The following is a 16,887-nucleotide window of genomic DNA, read 5'->3' as shown; positions in this document are numbered from 1 at the left end:
CTTCCTTCCCTCCCTCTCTCTCTTCCTTCATGTATTCCTCTGCTCGCCTCACTGCTGCAGGCCCGGCTCCTCTTCCTCCTCCTTCTTCCTCCTCTTTTTCTTCTTGTTGCCGAGTCAATCTCTTTCTAATTATCATTCCTCTGCGTCTGACAGCCGAGCGATCCGCTGCTGCAGCGCTGATGATTCCCCCCCTTCTCTCTCTGTGTGAGCGCGTGAGAACGGACGGTGCTTTTGGTTATTATCACTGGTGAAATATTAGGGTTTTTTTTCTCCTCCGCTATTCTGCCGTAGAGAGAGGAGGAGGAAGGAGGGAGGGAGGGAGGAGGTGACGAGTCCAGACAGGCAGCCTGGATAGATGGATGGAGGAGGTGGAAACAGAAGGAAGAAGGAGAGAGGAGGGAGGAAAAGTGTGTGTGTGTGTGTGTTGGTAGCAGAGGGGGAAAACGCGCACCGTCACGCGGCGACTGGCGCAGAAATCACATCACCGCTGGTTTACCGCACAACCAGGAGCATCATATATTATAGAGGATGTGGTATGAAACATAAAAAACTTCACACAAGCTTCAATCCAGGAATATTAAGGACAGAAAAACTACACATTATAGGCTCATGACTACAGGTACAAATATTGTAGTAATATTATAATATTTGGAATTCCAATCAAACTTGTCTTTATGTCGCCCCCTAGTAGTGCTCCTCTATTTAAGAAACTCCAGATTCTTACTATTTATGACATCAATATTTCTCAAGTATGTTTTTATTTATAGATATAGTTTTTATTTTATTTAGATTTATTTATCACTCGGAGTTTGCGAGTGATTGACAGCTGCTCAGAGACGGAAAGGCTCCAGCTCAGCTCTGATTGGTTGTTTTCCTTCCGGTCTGTGAAATCTTGCAGATGGCGTTAGGAGCACCGGAGGACACAGAGGCACATCATGTCTTTCAGATTACCTGTCTCGTGCTTTACTGTCAGGATATAGTGACCGTTTTATTAAAATAACTTTTTTTTTATCATATTTGCTCCGATCTCGCTTACTGCGGCTTTAAATGTTTACAAAAAAAAGTCAAAAAAATGCTAGAAAATTCAGAAAAATTACCTTGAGCCCATGGAGATGCTTTCAAGGGTCTTATTTTGTCCGATCAACAGTAGAAAACCCAAATATGATAATAACTAATTCATTGTCATATATGACAAAGACAAGCAGGAAATCCTCCGATTTGAAAAGCTGGAACCAGCTGATGTTTGGTCGTTTTGCTTGGAAAACGACCAACATTATTAATCGCATATCAAAATAGTTGTCTGTTCATTTTCTTTCAATCGACTAGGGATGTTTATAATTAACCGTTTAACCGTTTACCGACATTAAGAATTTTGACCGATTAATACTATCGGTTAAACGGTTTAAAGAAATATTAAAACATAGCTAAAAAGCTGAGCAAAACTCAGAAGTGCGGCTCGTCACTTAAAGGAGAATAGCTGGTCCACCTTAACAGCCCACCTTAAGAGAGTCTGAGCCGGTGTTGCAGGATACAGGAAGTTGGCTTGGAGGAGTTGTAGCATTTATTCACTGACAAATAAACTGTACACACACATCTACAGCTACGTTCAAAGCTATAACGCCACCAACAACCCCACACTCACCGCCGCCACACACACACAAGGCTTCTCGGACACATTACGCCGGGCTGAAACACAGCTGACAACCTTGCAGCTTAACTAAATGATGCTGCGGAGAGTTACTGGGACAACACACGCAGCGTCATGGCTGCTACAGTAACTCTACCAAACGGGTGAACTGAGGACTCAGTAGTCTGTTGTGCTCATTCATACACTGCAGCTGGTGATGAATGATGATTTAACCTGTTTGCATCGGCTTTTTGTTGCAGCTGGGCAGCTTTTTAAGGCACTAAAAAGAGCACCGCTGCATGAAACACACTAATCCTGTCGGTTAATAATCGGTCAACGAGGGTCGGTTATTGTTTAGAAAAAAAAATCTAAATTAGCATCCCTACAATCGACTAATCGATTAACCGACTAATCGTTGCAGCTCTGCTACACATAAACCACATGACTTACAACTCTAAACTCATGTAGACTAGAGCGCTTTAATACAACAAGACTCGGTCCATACAGAGTAGATGTGTGGACGGTGCACGGTCAGTCTGTGAATTTGTGGCTAAACTGTTCCACTAATAGTCAGTGATCATGTCTATAATGTTAAATCCAGCGGTACATGTCCACCAGGTCCAGCGAGGACACTAGGGGACGCACGGCTCCACTCAACTGGCCGTATAAGAGGTGACGTATCCTATCGTTGAATGCACCTGATTGGTCCCTGGTTTTCAAACAGGAAATACAACATGGCGGCCTGCTCGGAATCTTTCTGTTATTCCGTCTCTAAACAATTCACCAAAATCTACTTCTGAAAACATTTTATGTGAGAAACAGGCGATGTCACTGCTGAGTCTGGTTTCATTTTAGAACTAGATCGCCTCGTTTCACAGTAGGGATGTCATGAGAACCGATACTTCGGTACCAACTCAGTACCAAAATTAAAAAAATGTGACGGTACTCGTTTTCTTCGGTACCAAAGGTACCGAACGATGCCTGTAATGGTCATTTGGCACCGGAGCGGAGGTACTGGAGATACGATTCTTCCGGATCTAATGGGGGCAGTATACGCTTACAAGTGTTCTCATCTGCTGTGAAATGAAGGAAGAAGATTAACGCGGTAACAGCATGAAAAAAAACAACAACACGAGACGTGAAAGATGGCGGCTGCCGCAGCGCTACCTCCGCCTCAACTTGTTGAGAAAACAAATAGCAAGAGTTGGGTATGGAAGTACTTTGCGTTCAAGGCGGATTTACAAGGAGTAATAATAGATTCGCAAAAACCAGTATGCGGTGCAGTAACGGTGCCGTCGTACTTTTCTAAGGAGGAAATACTTCCAATTCAGCAAAGCACCTCTACAGACAGACATCCAGACAATATTGCATGTTTTAAATACTTGAAGGCTACATGCCACTGTTCTGTTTTGCAATGTTAATAGACGTTTCTTTTTATTTATTACTTAAAGGCTACATGCCTCTGTCTTTTGTAATGTTCAAATGTTTTAATAAAGGAGTGTGCGTTGAATTACATGGGATTTATAGGTTTACAGACTCAGGCAACTGCTGAGTCTGGTTTCATTTTAGAACTAGATCGCCTAGTTTCACAGCTTGGTCCCAGTGCCGTGAGCCGGACGCGTCACGCTAGACAGGCTCATGTATGGCTCGTCGCCACTGCGGGCCATTCTGGCTGTTGACAGTTGCCAATAAAGATCGGTTTGAAAGCTCCAAGGCCGGTAAAGTTTGTTTGCTAGCAGAGGTTTGTACGGGTCACAATGCTAACAAGGCAGAAACATGCTGCCTTGATCATCATCGTCATGTTGAATGTGATATAAATGAGAAGAAAGAGTCGGCTACAGCTTATAAAATAATCTATAAAATAATATGCAATGCAACAGGCTGAATGAAGGCGCACTAATTAAATTATATATTACAGTATAGGTGAGAAATACAGTTACCACAATTCAAATAAAGCACTACACTACACTACACTACAGAGGCTGTATCAGGCCTCCAGATATCAAACCAATGCTATAACAATAATATAGAAGATCAATACACCAATAACAATATAGAACATCAATACACCAATAATAATATAGAACATCAATACACCAATAATAATATAGAACATCAATACACCAATAATATAGAAGATCAATACAACAATAATAATAATATAGAAGATCAGTACACCAATAATAATAAAGAAGATCAATACACCAATAATAATATAGAAGATCAATACACCAATAATAATGTAGAAGATCTGTAGACCAATAATAATATAGAAGATCAATACACCGATAATAATATAGAAGACCAATACACCAATAATAATGTAGAAGATCAGTAGGCCAATAATCATATAGAATATCTATACACCAATAATAATGTAGAATATACACCAATAATGATATAGAAGATCTATACACCAATAATAATATAGAAGATCAATACAACAATAATAATAATATAGAAGATCAGTACACCAATAATAATATAGAAGATCAATACACCACTAATAATATAGAAGATCAATACACCAATAATAATGTAGAAGATCAATACACCAATAATAATGTAGAAGATCTGTAGACCAATAATAATATAGAAGATCAATACACCGATAATAATGTAGAAGATCAGTAGGCCAATAATCATATAGAATATCTATACACCAATAATAATGTAGAATATACACCAATAATGATATAGAAGATCAATACACCAATAATGATATAGAAGATCAATAGACCTTTAATGGTCTCTGTAATCCTGCTGCTGATCATCATAGATGGATCTTTTCACTGAGCGTCTACAGGAGTATGATGGGAGTATTTCAGGTCTGCTTGTGTTCGCGGTGTTCCGGCTTTATGTGACAGGAAAGCCAATTAACCGTCAGCGCTAATTAACGATGCAAGCACGAGCACGAGCACGAGCACTCCCGCATGAACTCACTACCGAGGAACACGAGAAGGGTTTTTAATCTAAACACATCACCGAGGGCTGAAGTTCATCTTTTTTTCTGCTGTCTGCGGACATTCACGCACAACACACACACACACACACACACACACACACACACACACGGTCTCCATCTCCATCATTAAACACACCGATCAGACGGTTAATGAACGGTTTGATGATGATGATGATGAGTAAATCACCTGTGATGTGAGTCCTCCGTCCTCTGTCCTCTGCTGCTCGGTAACCAGAATCCCCATCACACCAGTGTGTGTGTATGTGTGTGAGTGTCACCAGGATGCTGCTGGGAGCTGTGGCTGCAGACGGTTTCAAAGATCCTCTACACAAAACACGAGCGCTCACTCTGTCGCTGTTACGAACTGCTCTTTTTTTTCTTTTCTTTTTTTTCGCCCAGAGCTTCAACTTAACCTCTTAGAGTGCTGGGAGGTGTGGTTCTCCTAGACCAGGGGGCGGCAACCTTTACTATCAAAAGAGCCATTTTAGGCAAAAACAAACAAAAAAAAATCTGTCTGGAGCTGCAAAACATTTGAGCATTGTGATGAAGGTAACACAGCCGTAATATTACGAGAATAAAGTAATAACTTTACGAGAAAAAAAATATTACGAGAATAAAGTCATAACTTTACGAGAAAAAAGAAAATAACACGTAAAAATTACTACTTTATAATATTATGACTTTCTTTTCTCGTAAACTTCTCACTTTATTTTCGAAATCTCAGATTTATTTTATTTTCCTCAATGTGGCCCTAATACTCAGTCGTACCGTCGTACCATAGACCTACAACAATGATAAATAAAAATGAAAATGTAAACAAAAAACAGTTATTCATTTCCATTTTTATAAATCCACAGGGAGCCACTGGAGAAGAGCTAAAGAGCCTCATGTGGCTCCGCAGCAGCAGGTTGCAGACCCCTGGCCTAGACAGACATAACCAAAATAAATCAAGAATAGCTCCACAACTACCAGGTCTATATGCATGATCTTGGTCTCTATGGATAGGTAAGACCTCAGAAAATTTATCCCACATTGTAACTGTTACTATGTCTGAGTAAATTGTGATGAACGTAAGACAACATTTTTATCTTCACCTAAAATGTTGTTGACAGTGGAAAACACCATTCTAGCAATAATGCCATGCACAGAGATATGCTACCATATTCATTCAGCAACTCCTTGACTACAACTGTGCCAAAGCAGATATAAATAACACAAAGCACATAGATTCTACAAAGGTTTTAGTAAGGATAGGACCAGGCCGACTCTCCGTTAAGCTACTTGGATACCCGAAGTGTGCCAAATGGGTTTTCAACCTCTTGATATGGAATCTGGCTATAAAATACTACTGATATTGTCTACAGGAGGCTATGTGCACACAATGGGGCCACTGTCTCTCTCACTCGCGCTCTTCTTTACTGTCTCCTCCTGCTGGAGATAAATTAACGTCTGACTATTAACTACACCCCCATTCTCTGTTTGAGAAAGAACTCTAACCAAAGAGAGATGAGGGTACTAAGAGAAAGAAATACTGAAGCAAGGGCAAAAAAATTAATGAATTAATGAATAAAAACTGATGAATTATGACAGAGATTCACAGAAATTCATGTCAGAGGAGCAAATTATTCTGTATTCTTTCCTGAGAATTAAAAGTTAAATTAAAAGTATTTAAGATTAAAAATGCTGTTGCAGTATTATTTTTGCTATTTTCATTTTTTATAAGTCACCAGAACGCAGGAAACAAAGTCTCTGACACTCAAAAACAGGAAGTAAAACTGGCTGTAGGGGTGCTTTAACAATTAATCATTTTTAATGAGTAATGAACCGTTAAGAGGCAGAGCACCCTTTGTCATGTTTTTGGTATGTCTGTCTCTTGTCTGTGCTCTACCTCATTGTCAATACGGATGTCATCCTCTATTTTTGCTGCAAAACAAATCTACCTACGGGTACAAATAAAGTCACCTGAACCTGAACCACCTGAACCTGAGCTGTGAGAGGAAGCTGAAAACAGCAGCAGAGTGAGAGCTCACTGCTTTTCTCTGCTCTCTGATGGTTCTTGTTCATCAGCATCCTGCATGCACTGCTGTTGCTGCACCTGCAACACGCCTCCTCCTCCTCCTCCTCCTCCTCCTCCTCCTCAACTTTCTCCTCCAACACCTCCTATTCTTCCTCCTTTTCCTTCTCCTTTCTCTCTCTTCCCTCTCTTTCTCTGCTAATGCCTCTTTTTCATCCCTCTCTTCTTCCTCCCTCCTCAGCGTCCCCTTCCCCTCGCTCTGCTCCTCATCTTCCTCCATCTGCTGCTGCTCTTCTTCCTCCTCTTATGTCTCTCCTTTCTTTTCCTTCTCTTCCCTCTCGTCCTTACCCTCCTCTCTTCTTTCTAGTCATTTTATGGTGTTACATCTCTTTAGTTCCCTCTCTCACTTCTTCCCACTTTTTTTTGTTTCGGCTTCCTCACATTTTCATGAATTCAGGTTACCACAACTGGTACAAGTAGAAAATATAAGGAGGAGAGGAAACAGAGTGAGGAGGGAGGAGGGAAGAAAGAGGACAGAGGAGGAGCAGAAAGGAGGCAAGAAGAGAGGACTGGAAGAAGAAAAGAGAGACATGGGGGATGAAAAGGAGGAGATGAAAAGAGTGTCAGAAGGAGAGGGCTGCTCTAGTTTCTCCTCTGACGTCGGCCACAGGCTCGACGCATAAAGATGACATCACTCCAGGCAACCAGAATCCCACACACGGCCATTTTGGCGCCGATAAGAAGAGGGGGAGAGTAAACCAGAACAGGCTTGAATCGTCTTTCACACATCAGATGATCACTGAGCCAGTGAAGTGTTGTTAACACATTCAAGTGCTTGGACAGGGACATCGTGTTTCCTGCCAACACTGGACAACATTTCACATCTGCTTGAGTGAAAAAATATTTGTATTTGTACACAAAAAGGCTCTGTAATATGGTTGTCATATTAGATGTAAATATTTGTGATCATGGGCCGTAACCAGGATTTTCAACCCTCCATCCACAGATCAGTTTAGAGTTCATTCTACATGATTCATGACAACAAGGTGCACATGTCATTGATCAAAAGTTCATGCAAACACAGTTGAGGTCACAATTTAGTGCAATGTTGCAGCGTTAGTTATCCTCCTTCTCGACAAGCTAGTATGACATGGTTGGTATTAATGGATTCCTTAGGTTTTCCTACTTTCATATGATACCAGTATCTTCACTATAGCTTTAAAACTGAGCCTGCTCCGAAAGTTTGAATAGTTGTTGGGCCTGATGGCGGGCAGTTGGAGTTTTAAGAGGTTAATTACAAATTGATAGTGTTTTGGAGAATCGATACAATATCGCACAACATAATATCGCGATACTCGTGTGTATCGATATTTTCTTACACCCCTAAACGTTAACCACGTGTTATAACGTTAACGAGCCTTACGAATCATACTAGGCAAAAGGCGTCATTATAGTGACGCCGGGTGCTCCTGCCCAAGCGGCAAAATATGACGAGTAGGGATGAGATCGTGTTGGTTCACCTCAGTAATGTGTTGCTTCTCTGACTTCTATCTTTGGATCTTTTCTTTTCATAACCCTCCTCCTCCTCCTCCTCCTCCCTCTCTCTGTTCTGTTCTCTGACTGCCTCCTACTCTCTCTGTCTCTGTAGAAACTGATTAGAAAGATCAAATCAATTCTAACACACAGCCATTACAACCACATGCCGTTTTACTGACGTTGAAACGTTTCCAACCTGAAAGATTCACACAGAGGAAGCAAACCCCCCAAAAACAAATAAGTTATGAGAGTGATATCAAATGATTGTGTTAGAATAAGAAGCATATGCTGCATTCATGTATTGGAGTTATTGTACTTATGAGATTGACTTGTAAATACTGTCCACATACAAGTGTCATCATTTCGACTGGGGAAACAGATTTTTCCGAAAGCTCTGACATATCCGACTTGATGCTAATGCTGCATTCACATGGAATCAGACAGATGGCAAACTGGATGTCATGTTCACGGACGAGAGCAGGACGCATCAAGATGTTACAAGGCAAAAGTGAGCATGACAATGTCAACCATCATACCAAGGAAGGACAGACACGCGGAGCGCTATATACCCCCAACTACGTTGTCGCGGGCTTATAATAAAGGAAGTCAGTTACTTTAAATTTCTAGGAGGTTAGGCATTTTGTGGGTGAAGTATTCCTTTAACATGGGAATCTTTCCTGTATCGACTATCAGTACAACAGCAGTGTAGTGTAGGGTGTCAGTGAGATGAACTGAGGAAACAGAAGAGTGACAGATCATCAGAACATTAAACCATTATTGACTGCAGCTTTAGAAACTACGTTGTATTGCTCTGTGAAGCTCTGGATGCTGTTTCAGGAGGTGTTCCCGTCTGATACGACAGATTGAAACGCTGAACATTAGCTCAGATTACTACAAAGCTTCAGTATTATTATAATATCAGAAACACGGAGCTGCTCTCCGTCCTCCTCTGCATGTATTTATAACAGCAGAGTTCAGGAAAGTATAATTAGTTGGGAGCGATTAGAGGGAGGAAGAGGTGTGTGTGTGGATGTGATGTATGTATTGTTGTGTGTGTGTGTGTGTGTGTGTAGTGTGTATATCATAATGTGTGTGTTGGTCTTCAGGGACATGCAGACGCAGAAAAGGAGCCTAACAGCTGCTATTAAACCTCCTACTAATTTAATTGTGTATGTACAGATTGACGTCTCTGTACAGTAAGATCCATGTTCATGTGTGGGCGACGGTCACGTGTGTGTGTGTGTGTGTGTGTGTGTGTGTGTGTGGATGTGCTGTTCATGTAGTGAATGCATTTTATAAGAGAACGACTACGACTACTTAAATATTCTTCCATCATACGAAGTATTTTGCTACTTGTCTTTTCTCATAGACGGTTTTCAAAGTACGTTTTATAAAATAAAGCTGTTTAAAGCCCTCCTCCAATCAGTTTTACTTCCTGTTTTTTGGTTAACGTTCTTTCTCAAACAGAGAATGGGGGGTGTGGTTAATGGTCAAATGTAATTCATTACCATGGCAACCAGATTTCATCGTTTTTCTACCCCGTTTTGATGAAATCAGTTTAAATGAATTTACTGTTTATCAGACCACAAATGAGACAAGAATTAGTGCAACACACCGACTCTCTCTCACTCGCTCTCTTCTTCACTGTCTCCTCCTGGCGAGGCGGCCGTCTGGCTGCTGCTGCACCAAGGAGCTGCACCGCCACACACCGGCCACAGCGCACCGAAGGACGGCTAGACATGTTGCCGAGGTCCGGAGCGAGTTATCCGCATTGTTGTGTTACATTTTTGTCATTCATAAGGACCCATAAAATCCTTTTTTATACATTTTCATGTGAAAAATCTGAGCTTGTTGTGAGTGCGATCTTTTCCTAAACCTAACTAAGTAGTTTTGTTTCCTAACTAAGTAGATTTGTTGCCTAAACCAAACTAAATAGTTTTGTTGCCTAAACCCAACTAAGTAGTTTTGTTGCCTAAACCTAACTAAGTAGTTTTGTTGCCTAAACCTAAGTAAGTAATTTTGTTTCCTAAAAGAGTGGTTTTGTTGCCTAAACCAAACTAAGTAGTTTTGTTTCCTAAACCAAACTAAATACCTTTGTTGCCTAAACCAAACTAAGTAGTTTTGTTGCCTAAACCAAACTAAATAGTTTTGTTGCCTAAACCCAACTAAGTAGTTTTGTTTCCTAAACCAAACTAAATACCTTTGTTGCCTAAACCAAACTAAGTAGTTTTGTTGCCTAAACCAAACTAAATAGTTTTGTTTCCTAAACCAAACTAAATACCTTTGTTGCCTAAACCAAACTAAGTAGTTTTGTTGCCTAAACCAAACTAAATAGTTTTGTTGCCTAAACCAAACTAAGTAGTTTTGTTGCCTAAACCAAACTAAATAGTTTTGTTGCCTAAACCTAACTAAGTAATTTTGTTTCCTAAAAGAGTGGTTTTGTTTCCTAAACCAAACTAAGTGGTTTTGTTGCCTAAACCAAACTAAGAAGACATAAGAACATAAGATTATCATTTCCTTTTCTGAAATGGACACATGCCGCCTCGTCGGAGAACTGTAAAGTAGCTGCCGTGATCTTCCTCCCCTGTACATGTGAACATGCCTCTGAGTGTGTGTGTGGAGGCTGAGGCGTCCTCCGCTGCCCTCCACGTTATAGCAGATACTGTACAGCAGTGTTGGTTCATCACTTCTGTGTTTGCTAATGCAGATCCACCTCTGAACTGTGATCAGTGTGTGGGCTGCAGAGCTGCGGAGCTGTGTGGGAGAGCAGCAGAGCGTGATCGCACTCAACATCCAGGGCCAAATGTACAGGAGATGTGCAGAGGATTTACACAATATTTCATCACATTGTTCTTTGATTTTCAACAAATAAATGTGTCCTGTTTGAGGAGATCAACTCTTCATGTTTCAACTGAAAAAGCTCTCTGAAGGCAAATATTATTTCTATAATGATGGTGTTGAAGCTGCTTATTTGCTAGTTTTTCTAAGAATATATTCTTTATACTTTTTCTTAGAATGTATCTAATGAAAAAAATAGATTCACCTATGTGATCGATCTAAATCTATGTTTTAATCCCAGAATCGATATATTTGCTTCATTTGAGTCTATGTGGAGGTAGAAGGAAGTCACCGCTTTTATTGTTGTAGTCTGAGTGACGTCATATTCGTTCCGTATCCGTCAACCAAAACAAACCGCAGCGAGCCGAAACGAAAAAGTAGAAAACAGCGGAGGGTCGGCGCGGATATAATTTGAACCCTCACATTTTAAATTCAAAGTGGTAAACACTACACATCCAGTAAAGTATGAAAACACTTTGGGTTTCACACATTGCAGGAAAAGCAGAGCTAGACGTCGCGGCTAAAGCTGCATGGTAACTCTGTCACGGACAGGGAAATGTTATTGTATTGCGGTAACATGCGGTCAAACCAGCCGCCACTCTCATCTCCGTGGTCAAATGGGCCGATGCTACAACTGTAGAGCACCCATATACTGACATTTATGTTAAATGCATTCAAACGGCCCCGATGGAGCTGACCATGGATGTATAAAGAGAACGGAGCTGATGGGAGAGCTAGCGACGGACTTGGAGAAGTTAGAGGAAGTAAACACGTGTGACTATGTCCGGTTTTCAAAATAAGGTGTTAACAAAGGGAACTGTATATACAAAATACATATATGGAAATAAGATTGATTGGATTATATTCATCAGAAGTATACAACATTACATGTCCCTTATAAATTAAAAAGAAAATACCACTAATTTGTGAGGGAAATGTCTTTATTCTTTGATTTTTGGGTTGCTTGAAAAAATGTAATAAATGATTCCTGACAGTGACTGATATATTGACTTCAGGGCATCTCTGACTACATACATGCTGAAAATCAAACATTTGAATGTATCAATTTAGAGATTTTACAAAGTAAAAGTCCCTAGAAGTGTATGATTCAACTTTTTCCCATGGTCTAGTGTTAAAAAGTTAACAAAAATCACAATAAATCGTAAAATCGAATCGCAAAACTTAAAAATCGCAATACATGTCACCCAAGTATCGTGATAGTATCGGTAGATCAGTGAATTGTCCCAGTCCTTGTATCTCTTGTATTTTTAGCCTCTATGAAACATATGACTGGGATAAAGTGAAATGAATCTACTTGATTTGTATTTTTTATTCTGATGTTTTTTTGTGGAAAACTTTCTGAAACATTCAGAAAATCACTAGCTGCTGACTTTAGAAGAACAAGAAGACATGTCATGGTGTTAGATTCAGTACAGATCATGTTTTGAAAGGGAGAGGAGGAAAAGAGAAAGAGGAACCAAAAAAAGAAATGAGGAGGAAGACAATGGAGTAGAAGCGCTGCCGTGGTAATCACATACAGGTGCTCTTTGGATCCTTCAGGTGTATTGTGCTTATTCAATCTTGTCAAGGGGCTCATTGTACAGGTGGAATATGACCCTTAAAAAAGTACAAAATGCAATTCTCCCTTTTAAAAATAATGCAAGGCACACTGGAGTGTTTAAACAAAATTACCTACTCGTGCGACCAACACAGGTCTTCATCAGGGTCATTGGTTATTCCACCCACGCAATGAGCCCTTCACAAGATTGAACCAAAAGAACAAATAAGCAGGGTAGAAACAAGTAGTGTATGGAGACACAAGAAGGAGGTAGGAGGAAGAGAGAGAAGAGAAGAAGGAGAACTAGGATAAAAGGTGTAAGTTGGGAGGAAAGTAAGAAAATGTTATTTTCTTATTAACAGTTATTAATTGGGTGCAGATGGATAACTTTAACCTGGTGCAGCTGATTCGCTGCCTCTGGCTTTGCTCCCGCCTCCCAACCAATCACCAGCCTCCCTCTGCTTCCCACACACACCTCCTACAGGAAATACTCTGCATGTATGAGAGATCATCGTCCTCACAGACGCACAAACACATCTGAATAATGTAATCCACACGAGATGAATCCACACAAATATTGAATTTTTATGATCCATCAGTGGATCATAAAAATCCACTGATGGATCATAAAAATTCAATATTAGTGTGGATTCACCTCATCAGTAGTAAACCTCTACTGGTCCTTCCTACAGGATTCAGCTGCTCGGTTTGGCTGTGCTGCTCTCTCGTGGAGAAAATATCAAACTGCATATTAAATAAGAGCCAGTTTGGTTTCCATGTTACTCTCTATTTTAAGGCCCAATCCCAATGTCCCCTCTATGGCCTTAAAGCTTCAGTAGGCAACACGTTTTTGGCATCATTGGGCAAAAAATCTTTAAAAAGCTTTAAAAAAATCTAGACTGTGACGGGAGACTTTGGTCAATCACAGGTCATTACAGAGAGAGAGAGAGAGAGCGTTCCTATTGAGCGTTCCTATTGGCTGTGCTCCGGCTGGTGGGCGGTGCTTGATATTTCCTTAATAGCCTGCCGGGTCACAAACTGTCTCATTCTACAGCTAAACAGTAAACTACGTCAGTACACTATGTTTCTGAAAACATTTAATTTCATGATGCGTTCAAATGTAATCTTGTAAAATGGAGTTTGTGGCGAGAAACTTAAATAAATCCATTTGTTTGAAGGAGATGTTTTCACAGCAACATAAAATAGATAATAGAGAGAGAATTATGACATTATGCAGCTTATAATATATCATTAAAACTACTAATTCCAATATTTTTTATCAATAAAAATAAAATTATTTAGTAATAATATATTATATAGTGTTTATATATATATATATATATATATATATATACATATGTATAAAGTAGGCAAGATTGGAGAAAATATGATTGCTGCCGTCCAGCTGCCGTCTATGAGAGCCGGATGTCAATCACTCGCGAACTCCGACCAAACGGTCAAACTAGGCAGCGCTGATCAAATATGAATGAATATTATGTTACGTTAATGCTTATTTCTCACCTCAAATGTTTTCAGAATCATCTTGTAGTGTACTATTTAGCTGTAAAATGAGAAAGTTTGTGACACGGCAGCCATTGTAAAATCTCTGGGAAATCTCTAAAAAAAGCAAAGCTTAGAGGAATGTTTGTCTAATGACCGACCCCTCAGATTTATCAGAGTCCCTGCTCCCTATGTTGAGAATTACCGATGTGAAAATGTCTGCAGGTCCACTAAAGTCAGCAGGTTTGTTCAAGTTAAACAAGCAAAACGAGTGCCACAGTCCTCTAAGAGTGGCTGCTGCAGTAAGTCCTCTCAGACACAAGGTGGCAGCAACACTATTCAAAGCCAACCAGCAGAGAGAAGCTGGTGTAGATTTAAACCAACCAGAGCTGCGTTATATATTCTTTACAAACTGCCGTCCCACAATACAATGCACTACAAAAGCAAAGGACCTGTTTATCGATGGAGCGAAAGTTAAAATAAAAAGGTGGACAGATGTGTGTAACAGCTCACAAAACACTCAATTCCCGTGAAATCCTTATTTTACTCGCCATGTGTGATCGAATCAGGAGATAGGTGAATCGTCCCAGCCCCAGCGGTTATCTGGCATTTGGTTACCATTCGGCAACCATTAAGGCGCTCTGATGTGTTGTGTCTTTAATGATGTTCAGAGGATGAGGATGGTCCAGGATTTCAGACGGTACTCTAATGTGCAAACTGATAATAAGGAGGACGACCTCTTGATTTTATTTACCCCATGACCTTTCCTCTACAGCCACCCTCAGGGGAAGTTCACCTAATGTAAGTCACAATTCATGGTGACAGAGAAACAGGTCGAAGGTATTGACTGGTTAAACCTCTTAAGGTGTCACACTGACCCTTCTGGGTTCGAGGCCTTGCAACATTCAAAAACCAGTCAAGTCGGCTTAATGTGAGTGATACTGTGAGATGTCAGCGGCACGTAAACACCACTGAAGCATTCGTCTGTTCAATCCACAGACACTCAGAAGGTGTACAGGAAGAAAATTACAAATTATTTCTATATAGAACTACAGTAACTGTTCTAACTGATGTTTGTCTTCTGGTTTAGTGTTACCAAATCCACGTCTTGCGTGTCCTGTGCACACGGGGCAATAAAAGCAAAGGCAAAACATTTAGTCAAACGTTAAAGTTTACAAAACTGCAAATAAAGGATAAGAACACAATTGAGTGAGAGTAGAAAAGTGTATTAAACCAGCATTAAATACAATCTCAACACCACAATATGTGATAAAAAACAGCATAAATATAGCTTGTAATTCTACATGGGACGATGGGCCAAATGTTTGGAGCCCAATGATCCTTCTCCAACGTTAACCGAGTGTTTGAGTCACCTGAACCTCTTTAACCCGACGGAACCGGTACCATAAAAACTTCATAAAACTGCTGTGGTGGTCTTTTTTCTGAATTGTTTTCTAAAAGACGTCGTCTTAACGCTACTAAAACAATGTTTGGCAATGATTTTAATATTTTAGTTACAAAATCAACGCACAAGAAATTGTTTGTTGTTTTACTTTATCATATTTTTGACCATTTTTATATTTAATGACATACTTTGGATTATTTTTTGTTATCTTATTTACATTGTTATTGATCTTATTTGTTATTATCTCAGTTTTACTTGATCATATTTCATTATTATAATAAAACTACCCCATTTAGAGTCAAAATTATACAATTTAGTTGTTTTTATTGATTTTATACTGTGCACAATGGTAGAATGTGATGATGCACAGGGTAAATGACACGATCAAAGGCTCCACTGTGTGCACATAGCCTCCTGTAGTGGATATCAGTAGTATTTAGAGCCAGATTCCCTTTCAAGAGGTAGAAAACCCATTTGGCACACTTTGGATATCCAAGTGGCCAAATGGAGAGTCTGCCTGGTCCTATCCTTACTAAAACCTTTGTAGAATCTATGCACTTTGTGTTATTTATATCTGCTTTGGCACAGTTGTAGTCAAGGAGTTGCTGAATGAATATGGTAGCATGTCTCTGTGCATGGCATCATTGCTATAATGGTGTTATCCACTGTCTAATCTAGAAAACATTTTAGGCGAGGATAAAAATGTAAATCTTTTCTTTGGTTCATCACAATTTACTCAGGCACAGTAAAAGTCACAGTGTTACTTTCACTAATGATGAATTCTCTGAGGTCTTACCTATCCATAGAGACCTAGATCATGCATATAGACCTGGTAGTTGTGAAGCTATCCTGGATTTATTTTGGGTATGTCTGTCTAGGCGAATAACACCTTCTAGCACCACCATAGGGTTTAAGAGGTTAACCATAAAAAACATTTCAAACAATGCAGCCGGTGTGGATTGTCCTTTAGAAGTCCACCTTCTTCAACACACGCTCTCCTCCTCGGCCATTAACACTCAGTCGATTGTCTCCTCTCCTCTCTCCTCATCAATCACACACTCATTAACCTCAGGTTAAACCATCAGCAGAGCAGCCACTGCTTTCTGTCCAGCAAGATAATTAATCCTCTCATCTCCTCACAGGTGAGCCGGCTGTTGAAGCATTTATTTTTCACTCATTCCCACATACAACGTCTTGCTTACACAAATACTCACTAGAGCACCATGTAGATTTTCATGTTGAAAAAGTCCCCAACAAATGCACTATTTTCTCTTGTTTGTTTGATAAAGAACTACAGGGATATATATATTTTACAGCATTTCCATCTTTCTAGTAATCTCTCTCTCTCTCTCCCTCTCTCTCTGCGACACCTCTATAATTTTCAGAGGATATAGATCTGCAGTTACCAGAGGGACAATTAACAAGATTTACTCCTTTCAGCCTT

General features: G+C 40.0%; 1 protein-coding gene across 3 annotated transcripts in view; it reads right to left on the bottom strand.

The window, feature by feature from the left end:
* The window catches only part of LOC119490679 (IQ motif and SEC7 domain-containing protein 1-like), a 150,946-nt gene extending 145,812 nt beyond the window's left edge, over positions 1 to 5,134 (bottom strand). The window contains exon 1 of one of the 3 annotated variants that reach the window (XM_037774196.1): positions 4,780 to 5,134. The gene's annotated coding sequence lies outside the window, so the exon portion shown is untranslated. Of the gene's footprint in view, positions 793 to 4,779 lie in introns of those variants that run through there. The other 2 variants (XM_037774195.1, XM_037774199.1) reach the window with 2 other exon arrangements.
* Between the last annotated feature and the right edge of the window lie 11,753 nt (positions 5,135 to 16,887).

The sequence above is a fragment of the Sebastes umbrosus genome, chromosome 6 (assembly GCF_015220745.1).
Source record: "Sebastes umbrosus isolate fSebUmb1 chromosome 6, fSebUmb1.pri, whole genome shotgun sequence".
NCBI classification, from domain to species: Eukaryota; Metazoa; Chordata; class Actinopteri; order Perciformes; family Sebastidae; genus Sebastes; species Sebastes umbrosus.
This window is presented reverse-complemented; position numbering and strand designations above follow the sequence as displayed.